Source organism: Mastomys coucha, unplaced genomic scaffold, assembly GCF_008632895.1.
Source record: "Mastomys coucha isolate ucsf_1 unplaced genomic scaffold, UCSF_Mcou_1 pScaffold21, whole genome shotgun sequence".
NCBI lineage: Eukaryota > Metazoa > Chordata > Mammalia > Rodentia > Muridae > Mastomys > Mastomys coucha.
This window is the reverse complement of record NW_022196904.1, coordinates 168,784,347-168,802,427: the sequence shown is the minus strand read 5'-3', so window position 1 is coordinate 168,802,427 and position 18,081 is coordinate 168,784,347.

Below are 18,081 nucleotides of genomic sequence, written 5' to 3'. Positions count from 1 at the left end.
ATCGAGTTCTGAGACAACCAGAACTAAAACAGAGAGACCCTGTCTCAAAAAATAAAGATAAATCTATAAACTTATTTTCAACAAAACTGTACAAAGCATAGACAGGGAGCTTCTGATGGACCTAATGAACTAAGACCAGGCTCCAGTTCCATGCCCCACCACCTCTGAACATTTCTCCTGGGAAGGAGAAACCTCCAGCTCCTCCCTTCGCACTGTTGCTCACTGCCTCCCAGGAGCTCTACCTATCTGCCTTGTCCAAGGTTGATGATGAGCCATCCCCCAAGCAGCGCTGGAGACTGGGAACCGGAAGCCTTCAGGCTCTGGTGTGCACCTTCCTGGCGGGAGTTGGAGCCCCAACCCCATCCTCTCTGCCATTCAATTCTGGGAAAGACATACCCACCCATCTCCGCTGTCCCTTCCAGGAGATTGAAACAGTTTGGTCCTCACTTAGCCCTTCTGTTTGCCTCGAGACATTTGCCACAAGTGCTAATGAACGGTCTGTGACAGAACAGATACGGGGATGGAAGAGGAAGAGTAGACACAAAAGAACTCTCTCTGGTGCTGAGCTGATAAAGGCTGACTAATCAGAGTGGAGTTCCGGCTCCGGGGCTCCACTGAGCATCCTCTCCCCAGGCATCTCCTGGGGTGGGGGGTGGGGGGCTCACACCCCAGGCACCTCACAGCGGCAGTGTTGGGGAAGTGTTATCTCTCTCCAAGCTTTATCCAGACTTCCTAAGTGCGCGCGCGTGCGCGCGCGCGCGCACACACACACACACACACACACACACACACACACACACACACACACCTGCTAGTGAGATTCCCCTGGGCAGGAGCAAGTCAGGAAGGGAAGGCATGTGGCCGGACTACTGGCTCTCCTTCCAGGTCCCACTTCAGATGGCTCCAAGAAGACGAAGGAATAACAGAGCAAGCAGGTCTTGAAGTTCTCAAGGGGTCTCAAGCACTCAAGGCCGCTGTCTTCTTGTTCACCCCGTTCTTTTTTTACAAAAGTAGCCATGTGTTTTTACAGCACTCTGATTTGAAAAAACAGAACAACAACAACAACAACGAAACCTGTGCTCAGTCCCATCATCCGAGACCTCTTTCCCATCATGCCTCCTGTCTCTCCATCCCTTCCCTACAGACATTCTCCAAAGCGCGTGTGAGAACAGCAGAATGCAAAATTGCCCAAGTGCTCACACTGCTGAGTTAGGCTAAGCGCCTCTCCTGAATTATCTCCCCTAATGCTCACAGTAACCCTGGGAGGTCATGTGATGATTAGCCCTACGTGATAGATACAGAGATTAAGGCTTCAAGACCTCCATTTCCTTGTCTAAGTCACTCACCAATCAGTCATATGATGGGGGTTGACATTCCAGAATCGCTTACAAATACCTTTCTTTAATTATTTTATTATTGGAGGGGGGGTGTGGGTGTGGGTGTTGGGAGGGTGGCCCACGCGCCACAGCGCACAGGTGGAGGTCAGAGGATAACTGTGTAGTGTTCTCAGCTTCCACCTTTATGTGAGCTCCAGGGATTCAGTCAGGATTTTATGAGAAGGACCTTGACCCACAGAGCCATTTTGCCAGCTCCCTTCCTCAGATCTTAGCTCTCATTTATTTTTAACGACCACAGAGCTCTTAACTGTTCAGACATAATCCAGGTTTCTTCAGTCTGCATCAGACAACAGTAGGCTGTTTGCAATGTTTTCTACATATCTTTGTCCAGTAAGCAGCTTTCTGAGAGCATCTTAAAATAAGGTGTGAACATCTTGTTTAGGGGCTCAAGCTAACCTATACTACCCCCTCCCTGTGAGGCTTAAGGAACATAGTAGAAGATGGAATGGGAGGTATATAAATAAGGGTCAGAAAACAAGCCAGGTGGTAGAGGTACACACCATTAATCCTGGTACTCTGGAGGCAGAGGCAGGAGCAGCTCTGTGATTTCGAAACCAGCCTGGTTCACAGAGTGAATTCTAGGACAGCCAGGGCTACGCACAGAGGACTGCCTGTCTCAAAATACTAGTAAGAAGGAGGAAGAAGAGGAGGTGGGGGGAGGAGGAGGAGGAGGACAAAGAGGAGGAGGAGGAGGAAGGAGGAGGAAGAGAAGAAGAAGAGGAAGAGGAAAAAGAGGAGGAGGAGGAAGAAGAGAAGGAAGAAGAGGAGGAGGAGGAAGAAGAGGAGGAGAAGAAGAGGAAGAGGAGGAGGAGGGGAAGGAGGAGGAGGAGGACAAAGAGGAGGAGGAGGAAGAAGAAGGAGAAAGAGAAGAAGAGGAGGAGGAAAAGAGGAGGAAGAGGAAGAAGAGGAGAAGGAAGAAGAGGAGGAGGAAGAAGAGGAGGAGAAGAAGAGGAAGAGGAGGAGGAGGAGGAGGAGGAGGAGGAGAAGAAGAAGAAGAAGAAGAAGAAGAAGAAGAAGAAGAAGAAGAAGAAGAAGAAGAAGAAGAAGAAGAAGAAGAAGAAGAAGAAGAAGAAAAGTATGGTGAAAGCTGGGACGAGTTCTCCACAGCCATTGCAATCGTGAACTTACAAGTGAATTACATGCACTGCACTGGCACAAGACAGGCTCTATCCACTGTCAGTCATGGAAGAGGGAGGGGTTCAAGGGCCCTATTTCTTCCTGCCAAACTGTCTGATAGATCTGAGCAAGGAGGAGCCACTACTTTCAGTTGGGTAACCCTGCTCAGTCTGCCAGGCTCTAACAAATAACCCCACACTCATGGTCACATGCTTGGCTCCGGTTAAACTTCGTGGATCACATAACCAGTAGATATGAATGAATGAGAAAGATGTGTGGGAGGCGGGGCAGGTAGACTGGGTGTTAGGGAGATGGGGCTGTGAAAGTGGTCAGTGTGTTTATATGTAAAACTGTCACTCAAAGAACAAATTTGTACCATAAAATAATTTTAAGGTTATGTTCTGAAGGAAAAAGTAAAAGAAACCTCTAAGCTTGGAAGCCTTGGATCAAAGCCTATGTACCAATAAGAGCCAAATCCTGGTGAGCAAGGCACCACAGGTCTGTTAAGAGGCAAGAGGGTCAATATTTTGAGGCATATCACGCTCCAGGCTAACCTGGGCTACAATAGTGAGTTGGGATTCTTGGTTCGTGGCGTATCCATAATTTTACCATTTTTGACACGCGATGCCAGGAGTAGGCCAAATTATACATTCTACATCCTCATCTACACCAGAATACAAAGGGTTCTGTGTGTTTGTATTTTTAGATTTTTGAGACAGGGTGTCATTCAGCTCAGGCTGGCCTCAAATTCACTATGTAACTGAAAATGACCTTGAATTCCTGAACCTGTTCTCTCTGCCTCTAAGTGCTGGGATTAAAGGCAAGCCAGAGAATTTTTTTTTATCCAAGTGATTACAGGCAGCTTGAATTCTGCCACATGAATAATAAAATTGACACTAATTAGGGGTTTCAGGCGGCCCAACCTTTTCCAGTGGAAATGACACACCCAACAGCAGGTACTCGGGAGCCAGACGCTGAGCAGGCGGCGTCTAGAGCGGAGTGCTAGACCGGTGTTCCACTTTCCAATGTTCTCAGAAATGGCTCCAGGGTTGGCACATGCCTGTAGTCCTAGCACGCAGTCACTTCTTGTTACTCCGAGATCAGCCAGGGCTCCGCAGTGTATTAGTTTTGTATCACAGTGTGCAGGAGGAGTGAGTGTCCCTTGGTCCCTCAGCTGCTGACTCCAGAGAGTGTTGAGTGGGGAAATAAGAGAACAGGGTGTCCAGACTCCGGATTGGGTGTGGGGTGCGCATCTCAGCCCTGGCATTGCGCATGTGCAGAAGCCTCTCCTGTTGCTGCCTAGTGTAAAAAGGTGGTATGGAGCAACCCTAACTTCTCCTGACGCTTGTCTCTTCCCCCACCCCTTTTATTCTCCCTCTCCTCCCCTCGTCCCTCTCTAACATACATCAATTTTATACCCAAGAGATATGAGTTTGGCCATTCTTCGAGAAGTCACAAAACCCACACAGCTCCCAGCCCTGACTCCGGACCTCCAGGATCAGGGAGCAGACAAAACTCATGCCAGACACTCTGGGCAGAACTCATCTTCCATGTCTCCATAGCTCTCCAGCAGCAGAGGAAGCCTCCCCACCGCTAGCCCACCAGGGGGTAAATGGGAGGCGCCTTTGATGCCAGGAGACCCAGCCTGGCCAAAGGTAACCAGCTCCCAACCCTTCCTCCACCGGTCTCCTGCTGTGATGTGAGGTAAGCGACAGACAGGATCCTGGAGAGTGTTGGGAGATGGCCTTGGCTTCTGACAACCAGCTCCTATCACACCAATTAACACAGGAGATCCCCCGCCCTGTTCTTTTTTTAATCTACCTGACCCACTGCCTCCTTCCTTCCGCTGTTGAAGCACCCATTCACCACACGCTGTTCTCACCCATACAGGCCCCTGTTTGTGAAAGAGGAAGCACAGATTAGAAAGCAGGCCTGAGTTCAGGGCTTCAGTTAAGATAGCAAACTTTCTCAAAATCTCATGTCGTGTGTGTGTGTGTGTGTGTGTGTGTGTGTGTGTGTGTGTGTATGGGGGGGGTCGGGTGCGTTATGTCCCATACATATATGTGTGTTATGCTGTGTGTGATGTGTGCATTATTATGTTGTTTGTAGTATATGTGTGTGGGTAAGCATGCGTTGTGTGAGTGGGTTGTGAGCTGTATATGTATGTGTGTCTGTGTGTGGTGTGAGTGTGTGTGGTTTATATATGTGGGCATATATGATGTGTGTGTGTGATGTGTGTGGTGTGTGTATGTATGAGTTGGTGTTTGTGTATGTGAGTATGTATGTAGTATGTGTGTGTATGTCAGAGAGAATGGTATGAAGTGTATGCGTGTGTGTGTGTAGTGTGTGTGTCCGTGTGATATGTGTGTCTGTGTGTGTGCATGTTTTTCAGCTTCCTTTAGTTGTACTGTCTCTCAGGCACACATTAAGCTCTGTAAATAGCTCACTATCCCTCCCCTATCCCCCCTTTCTTCTCCTTCCCCCTCGCCCCTCTCTCTAACATGATCAACTCTGCCCCTCTGGAGATACTTCATACAGAACCCTAAAAAACACAGAAAGACAAAAGTCTCTCTCCTCCCCTGTCCTCTGACACCCAAACACTTCCATTCTGGCCTGCCCCCTTCTCTGGAGCTTCTACATGCCTCCCTTCCACACTCTGCCCAGTGACGTCTGAAGATCACGTGTTTTATCCATCTGCCTCCAGAAGCTACCCGCACCCTCCCACTTCCTGGCCTGGGTCTCCACGCCACAGGTCTGCATAGACCTCGACATCCTTTCCCGGGCTCTGCACCCCCTCTCTAGTTCCTCCAGGACTTTGCCCAGCGCCTGATCATCCCAGCTCCGATAACTGATCATCACCCCCATCCGTTGCTCCTGCATCAGATGGATTTTCTAAGTTCAAGAAGATATAATATAATGGGGTCCTGAATATCCTTTTCCATGTCTGCTCCTTAACACACCCAAGTACACCCTCCCGTTTCCAGGCTCATTCTCACGGCTCAGAACATGGTCTGCGCTGGTTTACCTCCCTGAGCGTCAGTTACTCTCAACTGAAAACCAGGTATAATGATGCTTGCTGTGCTGGGTGTGACGAGTTCAAACCTTGCAGCTCCCAAGCACAGAGCTCTCAGACCATGCCACACAGACTGTCCTGCCCCACTTCGAATCTCTCTTCCCTGCCGTGTGCTTTATCCTCTGGGACAACTCTTAGAGTCACAGCTTGCCAAACACACCCTGCAATTTTCTGCCTCCAATAACCCGCAGCAGCAATGGTAATGAGCGTTTTGTTTTCTTTCATCTTAAACCGAGTTGATATTGTATAAAATTATCTGGTTGTTTTAATTCACCTAAAACATTCGTATCGGTAAGATAGCAGAATTTTAAAAAATAATTAGGACTTTGGTGTTTTTGTTGTTGTTTTTAAAGCTTGTCTCAGGAAATTTTTATAAAACAAAGTAGAAAGAACTCATTCCTGCCCCGCTCTATCTTCCCAATCTGCTTTTGAAAGGATTTGCATTTCAAATTGAGGCTAAACTCTATTTTTCACTTAGAAAAACACATTTCTCCATCAGTGAAAGGCCTGGTTTTGAATACCTCCCATGCTAAAGAGCCACAGTTTCAGACTGTGGATTTGAGCAAGAAAAGACTATTATTGATCTCTTTCCCTCATATTCTTCCAGAATCTCTAAAAGGACAAATTTAGAGCATGAAGCCCCACACACACCTGCATTCACATATACACTCACACACTCTTACATACTCACACACTCTTACACACTCACATATACACACTCACATATACACACTCACACACTCTGACATACTCATACTCTTACACACTCATACACTCTGACATACTCACACTCTTACACACTCAAACTCTTTCACACAATCACATGCTCTGACACACTCACATATATACACTCTTACACACTCACACATTCACACTCACACACTCTTACATACTCATGCACTCTTATGCACTCACACACACACACTCCCTCTCATACATACTCTCTCTCTCTCTCTCACACACACACATACACACACACACACTCATACTGTAACTGTGAGCCTTTCCACTGGTGCCCCAGTTCCCAAATAATGACTTTGAAGCTATTCATTTAAGAATAAATGCTTATGCCATAGCTTTAGCTCATCCCCCGACTAGCTCATAACTTATATAAACCATTTAAACTATTCTATGTCTACCACAAGGCTAGTTACCTCTCCTCAGTTTCATGTGTCTGACTTCCTCAGGTCTGGGGTGAATCTCCTGCCTCTGACTATCCCCAGAGTTCCAGTCTCTTTACTGGAACTCCTACCTAGTTCCTGCCTTTTGATAATAGGCCATCAACCTTCTATTGGTAGGTGATGCCTCCACACAGTGTGCAATAACATTATCCCAACATAACACTCACACACACACACATTCACACACTCATACTCCCCCCCACACACATGCTCACACACATACACAACTCTCACACATACTTCCTCAGCCTGAATTCTTTCTAACCAAGCTCCACCAATGACAGAGATCAGAGTAAAATTAAATTATTTTATCTGACGCCAGCTCGGGTCCAGAACACCAGCATCAGAGTAAAGCAGAAAGCTGGACTCAGATCTTCAACTGCAGCTGCATTATCAGGATGACTGTCCGGATTTCCAGACCTCATAAGGAAACAACTTGGGACCAAGAGAGAATTCCTGTGTGTTGTAAGTGGGCAGATGTTTCAGGAAAGTTCGTGTTCAGTGTGTGGACTCTGTCTGGGTGTGAACCCTGCCTGTGCTATGCCTTACCAGGGGACCCTCCTGGCTGGATATCTCTGTCTGGGTGTGAACCCCACGTGTTCAGTCCCTTACCAGGGGACACACCTGGGTAAACAGCTGTCATCTTAAGGTTCCTTTTTCTGATTTGATGTTGTTGTATGGACTTGGTGAATCAATTCATGAGCTGCGGACACTCCTTGGTGCCCACTAAGTCCTAAAACTAGGAGTCATTATTCTCTTGAGTAGAAACAGTGCCCGATCCAAATATAACCTGGAGTTATGCTGGGGAACTCTCCCCTCTGGGTATAATGTGTCAACTGCCATCTTTAAATTGGAGCGGCTATGACTAGCCACACAAGACATAAAACCGGGCCTACTAACATTCCCTGATGAAGAGAGCAGAGGGTTCCCAAGGTTCAAGGAGTGTTAGAAATAAGCTTCCATTCTCAAAGAAAGAGACCGCCACTCCAGCAAAGCATAGTGGCATGTGTCCCCAATCTCGGCCCTTAGTGGGCAGAGGCAGCTGGATCACTGTCATTTTGGGGGCCATCCTGGCCAACATAGTGAGTTCCAGGACAGCGAGGGCTATGTAGAAAGACCTTGTCTGAGAGAGTAAGAGAGAGAGAGAGGGAGAGAGAGAGAGAGACAGAGACAGAGACAGACAGAGAGACAGAGAGACAGAGAGCAAAACAAACACACAGAGGCAGAAGTATGCTAACACAAGTGGTGACTGTCTTTTCCCCATTGACTGTGGACTGACCTCATAGTCTTATTTGATTGGCTAGTTTAAAAGACCTGTTGGAAAGAAAATGAAAGCAGGAGGGGATCAACCACTTTAATCCAAGAAGGTAGCAGAGCCTTTGTATAGACAAAGGCTTTGTTGGCACGGACATTAAAACATTTGCATGAAAGTCTTCTAAGATGAGTGATATAAAAAGACTTGAATTCCTTACCGTAAACACAAGTTCTATGGTGTTTGTTAGAAAAGACTCATATTTAATGTTTCTCACAGGAGACTGCATTCCTGAAGATATCTACAATCAGTTAAGAGTTGCTGAGGCAGAAAACACGCTTTGCTAGTGTGAAGATGTCCCTTGGCACACAAAATACCCAAGAGACTGTGGAGGAGGCCACACTCCTCTCTGAGGTCACATAAGCACTCAACAGTTGCTGGGGTGAAGTTTACTCCACGGTCCAGCAGCCTGTTAAGTCGGCTCTCACTGTGTAAGGAAGTCTTTGTTTTATCTCGCTGGATGTCTTAGTTAGGGTTTCTACTGCTGTGATGAAACACCATGACAAAAAGCAAGATGGGGAGGAAAGGGTTTATTGGGCTTACACTTCCACATCATAGTCTCTCAGTGAAGAAAGTCAGGGCAGGAAATCAAACAGTACCAGAACCTGGAGGCAGGAGCTGATGCAGAGGCCATAGAGGAGTGTGCATACTGGTTTGCTCCTCATGGCTTGCTCAGTTTGCTTTCTTATAGAACCCAGGACCACTAGCCTAGGGATGGCACCACCCACAATGGGCTGGGCCCTTCCCCATCAATCACTAATTAAGAAACTGCCCTACAGCTAGATGTTATGGAGACATTTTCTCAGTTGATGTTCTCTCTTCTCTGATTACCCTAGCTTGTATCAAGTTGACATAAAACTATCCAGTACACTGGTAGAGTAGATTTGTTTCTTTGGTCTGTTGTTGATGCCCTATCTGACATTAGTAAATGTCCATTCCTATCTCCCTAGGAAATATACATAACAAAGGATTCATATGTTATATTTGCATAGCCTTGGTTCAAATCTTGGCTCTAGTATTTATTTCCTATGTGACTCTAGTAAAGTGACTCCACTGCTGTGTGCTTCAGAAGCTCGATTTCTAAAACAAGCATTAAAAACTATGCCTGAGGACACCTATGCTCAGGTGTACATACCTTCACACAGACACACAAAAATACATACTTTTAAAAATAAATGTTTGGGGCAGCCAGGCAGTGGTGGTGCACGCCTTTAATCCCAACACGTGGGAGGCAGAGGCAGGTGGATTTCTGAGTTCAGAGACCAGCCTGGTCTACAGAGTGAGTTCCAGGACAACCAGGGCTACACAGAAAAACCCTGTCTCGAAAAAACAAAAATAAATAAGTAAATAAATAAATGTTTGAGGATTTTTGTTTTTTGTTTTTAAATCCAGAGTCAAGCACTGTGGAACAGGGTTAAGCAGGAGGGTCATTTGAAATCCACTACTTCAAGACCAGCCTGGGCAACATAGGGAGACTCTGTCTCAAAAATTAGTTAATTGCATCTGCATCCCAGATATTGTGATGCATCAGAAGTGAGGTGACATGAAATATCACTTGGAGTAGCCATTCTGTACATTTTAGCTGTTTTCCTAGAATGCCAAGAAGTTAAAGTTGAATAACTCATAACTGTGTCCACAGATAAGTTTCAAAGAGTAGAGACAAAGGATTTTTCTATTTTAGTTCTTGACTAGGGGTCAAAAAACATCACACACATGTCAACTGGCTACCCTGAACCACAGGCTCCTTGAACAGGAAATAAAACATTCCCTTTCCCATAATTGGCTGCCAGAGAACGAGCACATGACCTGGGATGCCAATCAAGTGCTTCTCTGTAGCAACAAGAATTGCCTGCCTTTGAAAATGGAGAAGCAAGGATGGGCTCAAAGGATAGCTCTTCCAGAGTCTCAACTGACCATAGCACCCAGACTTCTATCTGACTCATTCTACAGTGGTTTGAAAGAGAATGGTCCCCATTCTCTTTCTCACTGAAAGTCTTAAGTGTTTGAAAGGATTAGGGGGTGTGGTCTCCTTGGAGGAAATGGATGTGTCACAGGGGGTGGGCTTTGAGGTTTCAGAAGCTCAAGTCAGGCCCAATGGTTCTCTTTTCTCTTCCCACTGCCTGTGGATCCAGATGTAGAATTCTTGCCTACCTCACCAGTGTCTGCCTGCATGCTGCATGGTGCCCACCATGATGACAAGGGACTAAACTTCTGAAACTGTAAGCAATTCCCCAACTAAATGTTTTCCTTTGTAAGAGTTGCCGTGGTCATGGTGTCTCTTCATAGCAATAGAACACTAAGACCCATCCCCACCCTGGGTTCTAAGTATCAGACCCAGAGCTTTATTGCATACCAGGCAAGCATAAACTTGCCAACTTCAATTGCTCTACAGCTCTAGACCTTCAAATTAATTACAAAATCAGTACATGTACTTTACAACCAGAAGAAATGTCTAAAATGTATTTTGGAAGCATGAATAATCTCTTTGCTAGCCATCTCACATGACTTAGCTAGGTTCTTTTTGCACCTTGTCCTCCTAGTAAAACAGACTGTCAAAGTCAACCTTCAAGGTGAGATGTCATCTCTACACTCACCATACTAAAGCTCTATAACTTCCCACAAGATGAATGTGATACTACTTTTTTCAAGCTTTCTTTGCACAGGCATGGTTTTAGATATCCACTGGAGTGTTGAGCAGGCATCTTCTTTGGTGTGGTGAACTCATTTTCCTGAACCAAGCCTTTAGAAACGAAGCATTAATTTTTCCATAAGGCTGATACACAAAGATACTTCGGAAAACAATGCTCAGAGTGTCTGAAACTGGAAACAACCTAAATGTCCAGCAATCTTTCTTATCTCTATTGCTTATGACACTTTGTGTGGGGAGGAGGGGCCGGGGATTTCAATGGTCAAAAGGTGCTTTATGAGAACTGCTACTCAAGCTCTGGTGAGAGCCAGGACTTTTAGGTTCCCTCCAGCAATGAAACTTTAGCTCTCTTTCCTTTGGTGATGAAAGAGAAGCAGGAACTAAAAGTAAGAAGTATATCAAGGTCAAGTTAACCGAAGCATAGGTGGATCACAGTTTTTACCCCTGAAACCAGCAAACCTAAGTCCTGAGAAAACTCAAGTCAAGTTTTGCTTATACCTAGAAACTCCTAAGCCTCAAGGTGCATCAAATTGCCTTGGACTCTTACTAAGCACACGTGGATTCGGAAGTCTGGGGTGCTATGTGAGAAGCTATAGCACTGAGTGACCAAGTGAAGCAGAAGTTGCTGGTTCATAAAATAGACTGGGAAAAGGGAAGGAGATCAGGACCTATGAGACAGTTCTACTGTAAATGCCCTCGCTGCATGAGGCTGAAGATCAGAGGTCATTCCCTAGAGCCCACATAAAAGTGGAAGGTGAGTGTTGTCCTCTGTCTTACATGCATGCGCACGCGGTGCACACACACACACACACACACACACACACAGTGTAGCAAGCACACATCACAAACACTTAGGATTGCCCAAGTATTAGCACTGAAAGTCTTAAGTATCAAGAAATCCGTAAGTCCTAGACAAACCACCCAGTGATGGGATTTGCTAAATCAGAGCCCAGAGACACAGAGACCTGAAAAAAATAACCAAGTGAAATTAGCTTGTTGGAAACATTGACAAACTGAAGAGCTTAAGCATCTACTCTCTCAGGCTTCTGCCGGGATTCTCATCTGCAACCCTGGACCATAGGACTACTGAGACTCCATCCAGAGAAAGGTTTTCCTTAATGTCAGCATCGTCAGTAAGCAATGGGTGACAATGACGTTGGAAGTAAAGGATTTCTCAGGAACAAGGCAAAAACACTTGAAGGAGAAGGAAGAGCACCCATACCTTCCTTTGAACATACTGTGGCAGCCGGCCTCTGAATGGGCCTCTGAATGGGCCTCAGGTTCCCCGGTTACCTAAGCAGAGAGCTCACCTGTGTCATCAGCAGAATGCTGTTGGCATAATAAAATGTGGCTTTCTTTCAAAGTTAGGTAATAAAGACATTAAGGCCTCTATCTTGCTCCTGGTTTGGGACTGACTGTTCTGAGCAAGGCCAGCTGCCGTGTGTCACGGAAACTCAAGTCATTCTGAGGAGAGACAACGTGAGGAGCAAAGGCTTCCGGTCAGCAGCCATGTGAGTAAGTCGTCTCAGAAGACATACCCTTGTGGATGTACTCAAGGCTCAGGTGACTTCATTCCTGGCCAAAAGGAACCAACGGAACCATTGAAATCAACTCTTTCTTTAAAGTATAAAGTTTTTCACTTGACTTACTTTATATGTGTGGGTGTTGGGTGTTCTGTTGGCATATAAACTGCCTGGTGCCCTCAGAAGTGCTGAGAGGTTGTTAGGCCTCCTGGAACTAGAGTCACAGACAGTAGTGAGCTGCCCTGGGAATGCTGGGAATTGAACATGGGTCCTCTGGAAGAGCAGCCTGTGCGCTCTTAACAACAACCATCCCTTCAGACCCTCAGATGAATCCTTGACAGAACCCTCTCAAAGATCCGAGAAGATTCCAACTATCAGCTAGTAAGGCTACAAACAAGTTTCATTTTGCTTACACATAATAATAATAATAATAATAATAATAATAATAATAATAATAATAATAATAATAGTAATAATAATAATTGACTCTAAAATCTACAAAAAAAAAAAAAACTGTTCCCAAGAAAATCAGAATGCCAACACCTGAAATGATTGAAAGTGATTTAGACCCCGAGGTCTTCATGCCTACAGATGAAGAACAGATCAGAGTTGAGCATCAACTGCCTACTCCAGGAGGTACCCGTGCTCCCCATGTCTACACATCAACCGCCTGGCTCTCCGTACATCATATCACTTGCTGGCCCTGCTAAGTCTGCACTCACAAATCATAATTGCTTTCACCAATGAAGCTTGGTGTGATCCCTGGACGACCAACATCTGCATCACTCGGGGACTAGCTACAAATGCAAATTCTTGAATTAATGCAGAAAACCTAGGGTGGAGCCAATCTGTATTTCAACAAGCCGTTGTGAGCATGCATCCTCCTATACACTCACATCTCACAAGCGAGCCTTCTTGCCTCAATGTCTTAGTTACTTTTCTGTTGTCATAAGGAGACAGCATGGCCAAGACAACTTATAGAAGAAAGAGTTTATTGGGGGCTTGCTTACTGTCTCAAGAAGCGTGGCAGCAGGCATGGAGCTGTAGCAGAGAGATTATGTGTTCAGACAACAATCAGGAGACAGAGTAAAAGCCAACTGAAATGGCTTTTGAAACTTCAAAGCTCATCCCCAATGACACATCTGTCAACAAGGCCACCCTTTTAACTCTTCCCAAACAGTTTCACCAACTGGGGACCAACCATTCAAATATATAATAAGCCTATGTAAGCCATTCTCATTCAAACCACCACCCTCAGCTCCAAAATATGTTGAGGGTACAGCTCTGCCACTGAGCAGGTTCAGTCACCCGAAATGCCAGCAAACTGTACCTTGTGTCAGGCTTTGTGTAAAATTCACTGTGGCTGCAAAACCTCAACTTCTCACAGCAATGTCATGAGTAGCTTTCTGAGGTACCTAAGGAGCAAGAATTTGTGCACAGCTCAGTCTGGAAGAGTCTCCTCACCTGCCTCTGACTGACACAAATAACCAATGTACTGGGTTTTGGTCTTTGTTGTTGTTGTTCTTGTCCAAATTGAGCAAGTCCTACAAGACTCTCTGCTCATATTCTCTGTTGGTTTTCTAAGGGTTCTTGGGGCCTTGAATTCCCCAGTTGTTGTCTCTGACACTTAGGAGTACACATCCACAGCCCTTCCATCCCTAAAAGTCAGCGACTAGTTGATAGTAAAAGGTCTTTCCACTTCAGAATCCCAAGTCCCCTCATCTAGTATGAGTTAGGCTTCTGTTGCGTTGGGTGGCACTTCTGTACTTTATGAACTCATGGGGCTGTCCTTACTGGATTTATTTTTGTCACCTTATAAGCAGCATACCTTATCTCCCTGCCCAATTCAAATGAATCTACTGGCACCTGCGAGTTACCAGTCTGGAAGCATCTACTATTACCAAGTAAACAGAGATTTCTAAGCCCTCAATGGACTAAGAGTTTGGCAGTCAAGGGAAATCTTACAGTGTGGGGCAGTTTTTGTACTGAAGTGATGTGGTTACAAATACTGCAACATGATAACTCTCACCCAGAAAACCCACCACACAGCCCAGAGCTAAGCCTCCACCCTGTCCCGAGGTTCTAACTGGAGTTGACTCTACTTCAAAGAAAGGAAAGCTTGTTTGGCCAAATACCCATGGAGCATTGGTTTCAGGAATGTGACATGCTGTTAAACCACACCATGTAAGCTTGCGGCCACTGAGATTTTCTAAGGATGAAAGTTTCAAAGAAAAACCATGGCACCATGTAAGTGGAAGAAACACAAAGTAGATGGTGTCCAGAAGTACTCTCCCCTGAGGAACACCTACTATGTGTGAGCATATCCTGCAGGAGACCAAGAAGTTATTCGAGCTGACTAAATGTACATGATTAGAATGACAAGAAGCATGTCCTAACCTTGGGTAGCTTCTCAGGAGGCAGAGAGAAGGGAATGGTGGGGTGGACAGAGTCCTGTGTCAGTGCACAGCACTGTAGGAAGATGGAGATGAGAACTGTCTGAGGCATGGTGGACCAAATGGTGGCCATCAGACCGCTGAGAGATGCTGGGTGTTGAAGTCGACACAGAAATCGCAGTTGGACGCAGTAGATAATGGGGTAACCAGGCGCCTCTGTACCTCCACCTCACCTGGTCCTAAGGTGAGGCCTGCAGAATGAGGATGGGAACCTGTCTCCCAAGACTGTTATTAATGTGTATTTCAAAGGAAGGAAGGTGTCAGAAGAACTACCTAATGCAGGATGAAGTTTCAGAGCTTCGCAACTGTTTAGCTCTTCTCCAAGAGCATGAGAGAGCCATTTAACCCATCTTCACCACCCAGCTTGTGTTTGAATGCCCCAGCTGACAGGAAGCTTGCTCCCTCCCAGATCACAGGCTTCATCGACAAAGGATTCTACTACTCCTTCACACAGTATTGATAACCTCGTTCTCTGGCTAACCCCCTAAGCAAATGCTCTGTTCAGAAGGACAGGTTTGAACCTGTACTTATAGCCGTTTTGACCTGTTGATTATAAGAGCCACCACAACACCTCTAACATCCACATCCTTCTCTCTTCTTAATAGTTCATTTTATTTTGCCAGGTGTGGCCGCCTTTACAGCGCTCCAGAGGCTGAAGCAGGCAGATCTCTGAGTTGGACACCAGTTACACAGGGAGCTCCAGGCCAGCCAGGGCCATATAGTGAGACACTACTTCAAAACAGATTCCTTTTTTAAATTTTGTGTAGTGTTGTGTAGTGTGTGAGTGTGTGTGTGTGTGTATGAGAGAGAGAGAGAGAGAAAGAGAGAGAGAGAGAGAGAGAGAACGAACCGATGGAAGTCAGAACAGACAGTTGTGAGCTGCCCAGTGTGGGCGCTGGAAACCATACTTGGGTCGTCTGCAAGAGCAGAGAGTGTTCTTAATGGTGTCGCTCTCTCTCCAGCTCCCAAATGCTTTTTCTCAAGGGATGGTTCCAGAACTGAGTTCCGGCCATCTAAACACTAATTAGGTTGCCTATGTTTTCTTGGGAAACTGGGGTAACATAGCATAGATCAAAATATGGGCAATGTGGGCAATCCTGGAATCCAGAGTGCACCGGTGGGCTATCTCTGGAACTATGTGGAAGTCTAGGTGAACCTGAAGCCTGTGATCCCTTCCGGGGGCTGGGGGGCCAGGCCTTTTGTGGAGTACTTGCTAAGTTATTGGGTTGTCTTCTCACTATCTAGAGGTCAAAGCAACCTTGAACCAGAATGTGTCAACTTTAGATTTCATGGTCACTGGTGGAAAAACCAGTGCCCTGGGCTTGGCATAGAAGGGAGAAGCCCGCCCCCTTGTGGTCATCTTGGGGTTTGCAAGGTGCAAAAGCCCTGAAAGCACCACAGGGGATAGGAAGCATGAAGCCAACATCGTGCTCTCTCCTAGCTCCAGTTCACCTGTTGCTTATGAAAGAGTTGCACTGTGGCAGGGGCAGAAGGAAGGGGTGGCAGGGGCAGAAGGGGTGGCAGGATTCAGGGAAGATAAAGTTAGGAGATAGTGACCCCTCAGCTACAGAACATTGGGAAGATAATAGGCAAGTGTTAGAAAAGGGGCAGGGGTGGGCAGAAGAGGCATCAGGAAGTCTTTTCTAATTCCAAAACTCCTGTGTGTCTCCTCTGGGTCTCCAGAGTCTGCGAAGTCTACAGTCCTTCAGAATGTGGAAGCCCTGCCCTTCACATCCTCGTCCTGATAATGATCTGTGTGGTTGGTGACACCACACCTCTGACTGAAGACAAAGGCACAGGAATCGACAAGGGCAAACACTGCCTGAAAGAGGCAGGGGGCTCCAGTCCAGTGTGGTGAGCCCACGTACAGACACAGCGCTTGCAGGCTCCCATCGCGGGAGGGAGCTCTGGAGCCCCACGGGCTATTTCCTCCAGCATGGGCCTCTTTCCACAGTTTTAGCCAAGGCTGCCTCATTTCTCCAGCACATGGGTACTGACCCTCAGGTACTGGTACCATAAACATGCTTGTCCCAGATAAGTGTGACCCAGGCTCACTTCATGTCCGTTCAGTCAGTCTCATACCACATGTCTAACTGCCTTCACGCAACATCCACTGCATTATCAGAGACCACACTGGAGATGTATTTTTGAGGTGGATTCTGGATGATGTAACTAAGCTAAAGGTAGCCTTGAGAAACAGACCATGAGCACCTTCCTCAAAGTTCTCCAGAGGGGAAGAAAACCTAAGGTGGCTTTTAAGACATTGAATTATATGTTAAAAATGGCTTAAGTTTCTAACAGAACTCAGCTCATGGAGATTCACAGTCCTCCAGTAACCAAAGGCACTGTTCTTAAAAGCTAATCACCCTTCAATAAAGTGCAAAGTGTTGAAACCTTCCTAAAATTACCTTGTATAACTAATCTACCGTCATTGAGGCCCCCAGGCTAGTTCACTCTATCTGCAAAGATCTAGGGCAAATGTTCTGAAGAGGGTGGGCTCCATTTTCACGGTATAGGGTGCCTGAAGCTTGTCTCGCTTCTTTATGTCGTAGCATAAGGCTATGACAGGGCACTGTGAGTTACTCAGTAAGCGTCCAACAACTAGTACAACCCATGTTCTACCCAAACACTAAAGTCAGGTAGATTATGCAAGTCTAACTGGGGACAGAAAGCTGTTCAAACATCTACTTCAGACCACCCGGTTCCTGTGACATTGCCAAGTTCTCAAATTGTAATGAAAATTTTAAAGTCCAAATTCTCCAAGCCGTCAGAGCGGGTTGTGCCATTTCAAAACGGAGAATGTGCTTGCATAAGCCAGTCACCGTGGCTAACCTTTCTGGATTGAGTTCGGCCTTCAGTTCAGAACGTGGCCGTGCCAGGGTCAGAACTGTGACAAAACTGCGCTTTCGAGGAGGTTAGCCAAGGTTCACAGGGTCATGACTGGGCCATTTTATCAGTCATGTCAGACTCAACCCTATTGCCAGAGATAGATAAAAACTTTATCTGTCAGCTGGCTAAATCTGCTCCTGCTGCTTCATCTTGAATAAAGCAAGCCTGGGCTGGGCTTATCTAAACCAGCTTTTCGCAGCGCTGCTTCCCCAAGCACCTTCTAAGGAAAGGTGACACGCCAGTGGTTTTCTTCTGTTTCATTTTGGGCAAGAACTGTCCATAACCACAGGGACTGGCTCTGCCTTATCTAAAACATCAGCTTCAAAGAAGAGTTCTGCCTCTCTATGACATGGATGAATCATGCTGATTTAAGTGTTAGCTCTGCTGACCCCGTTGCTCTAGGACGATGCTTTCTGATGCACTGTCCCAGAATCGACTCTCTCTAGAGTAAAACCCAACAACCACCACCAAATAGCTAAATCATCCCAGG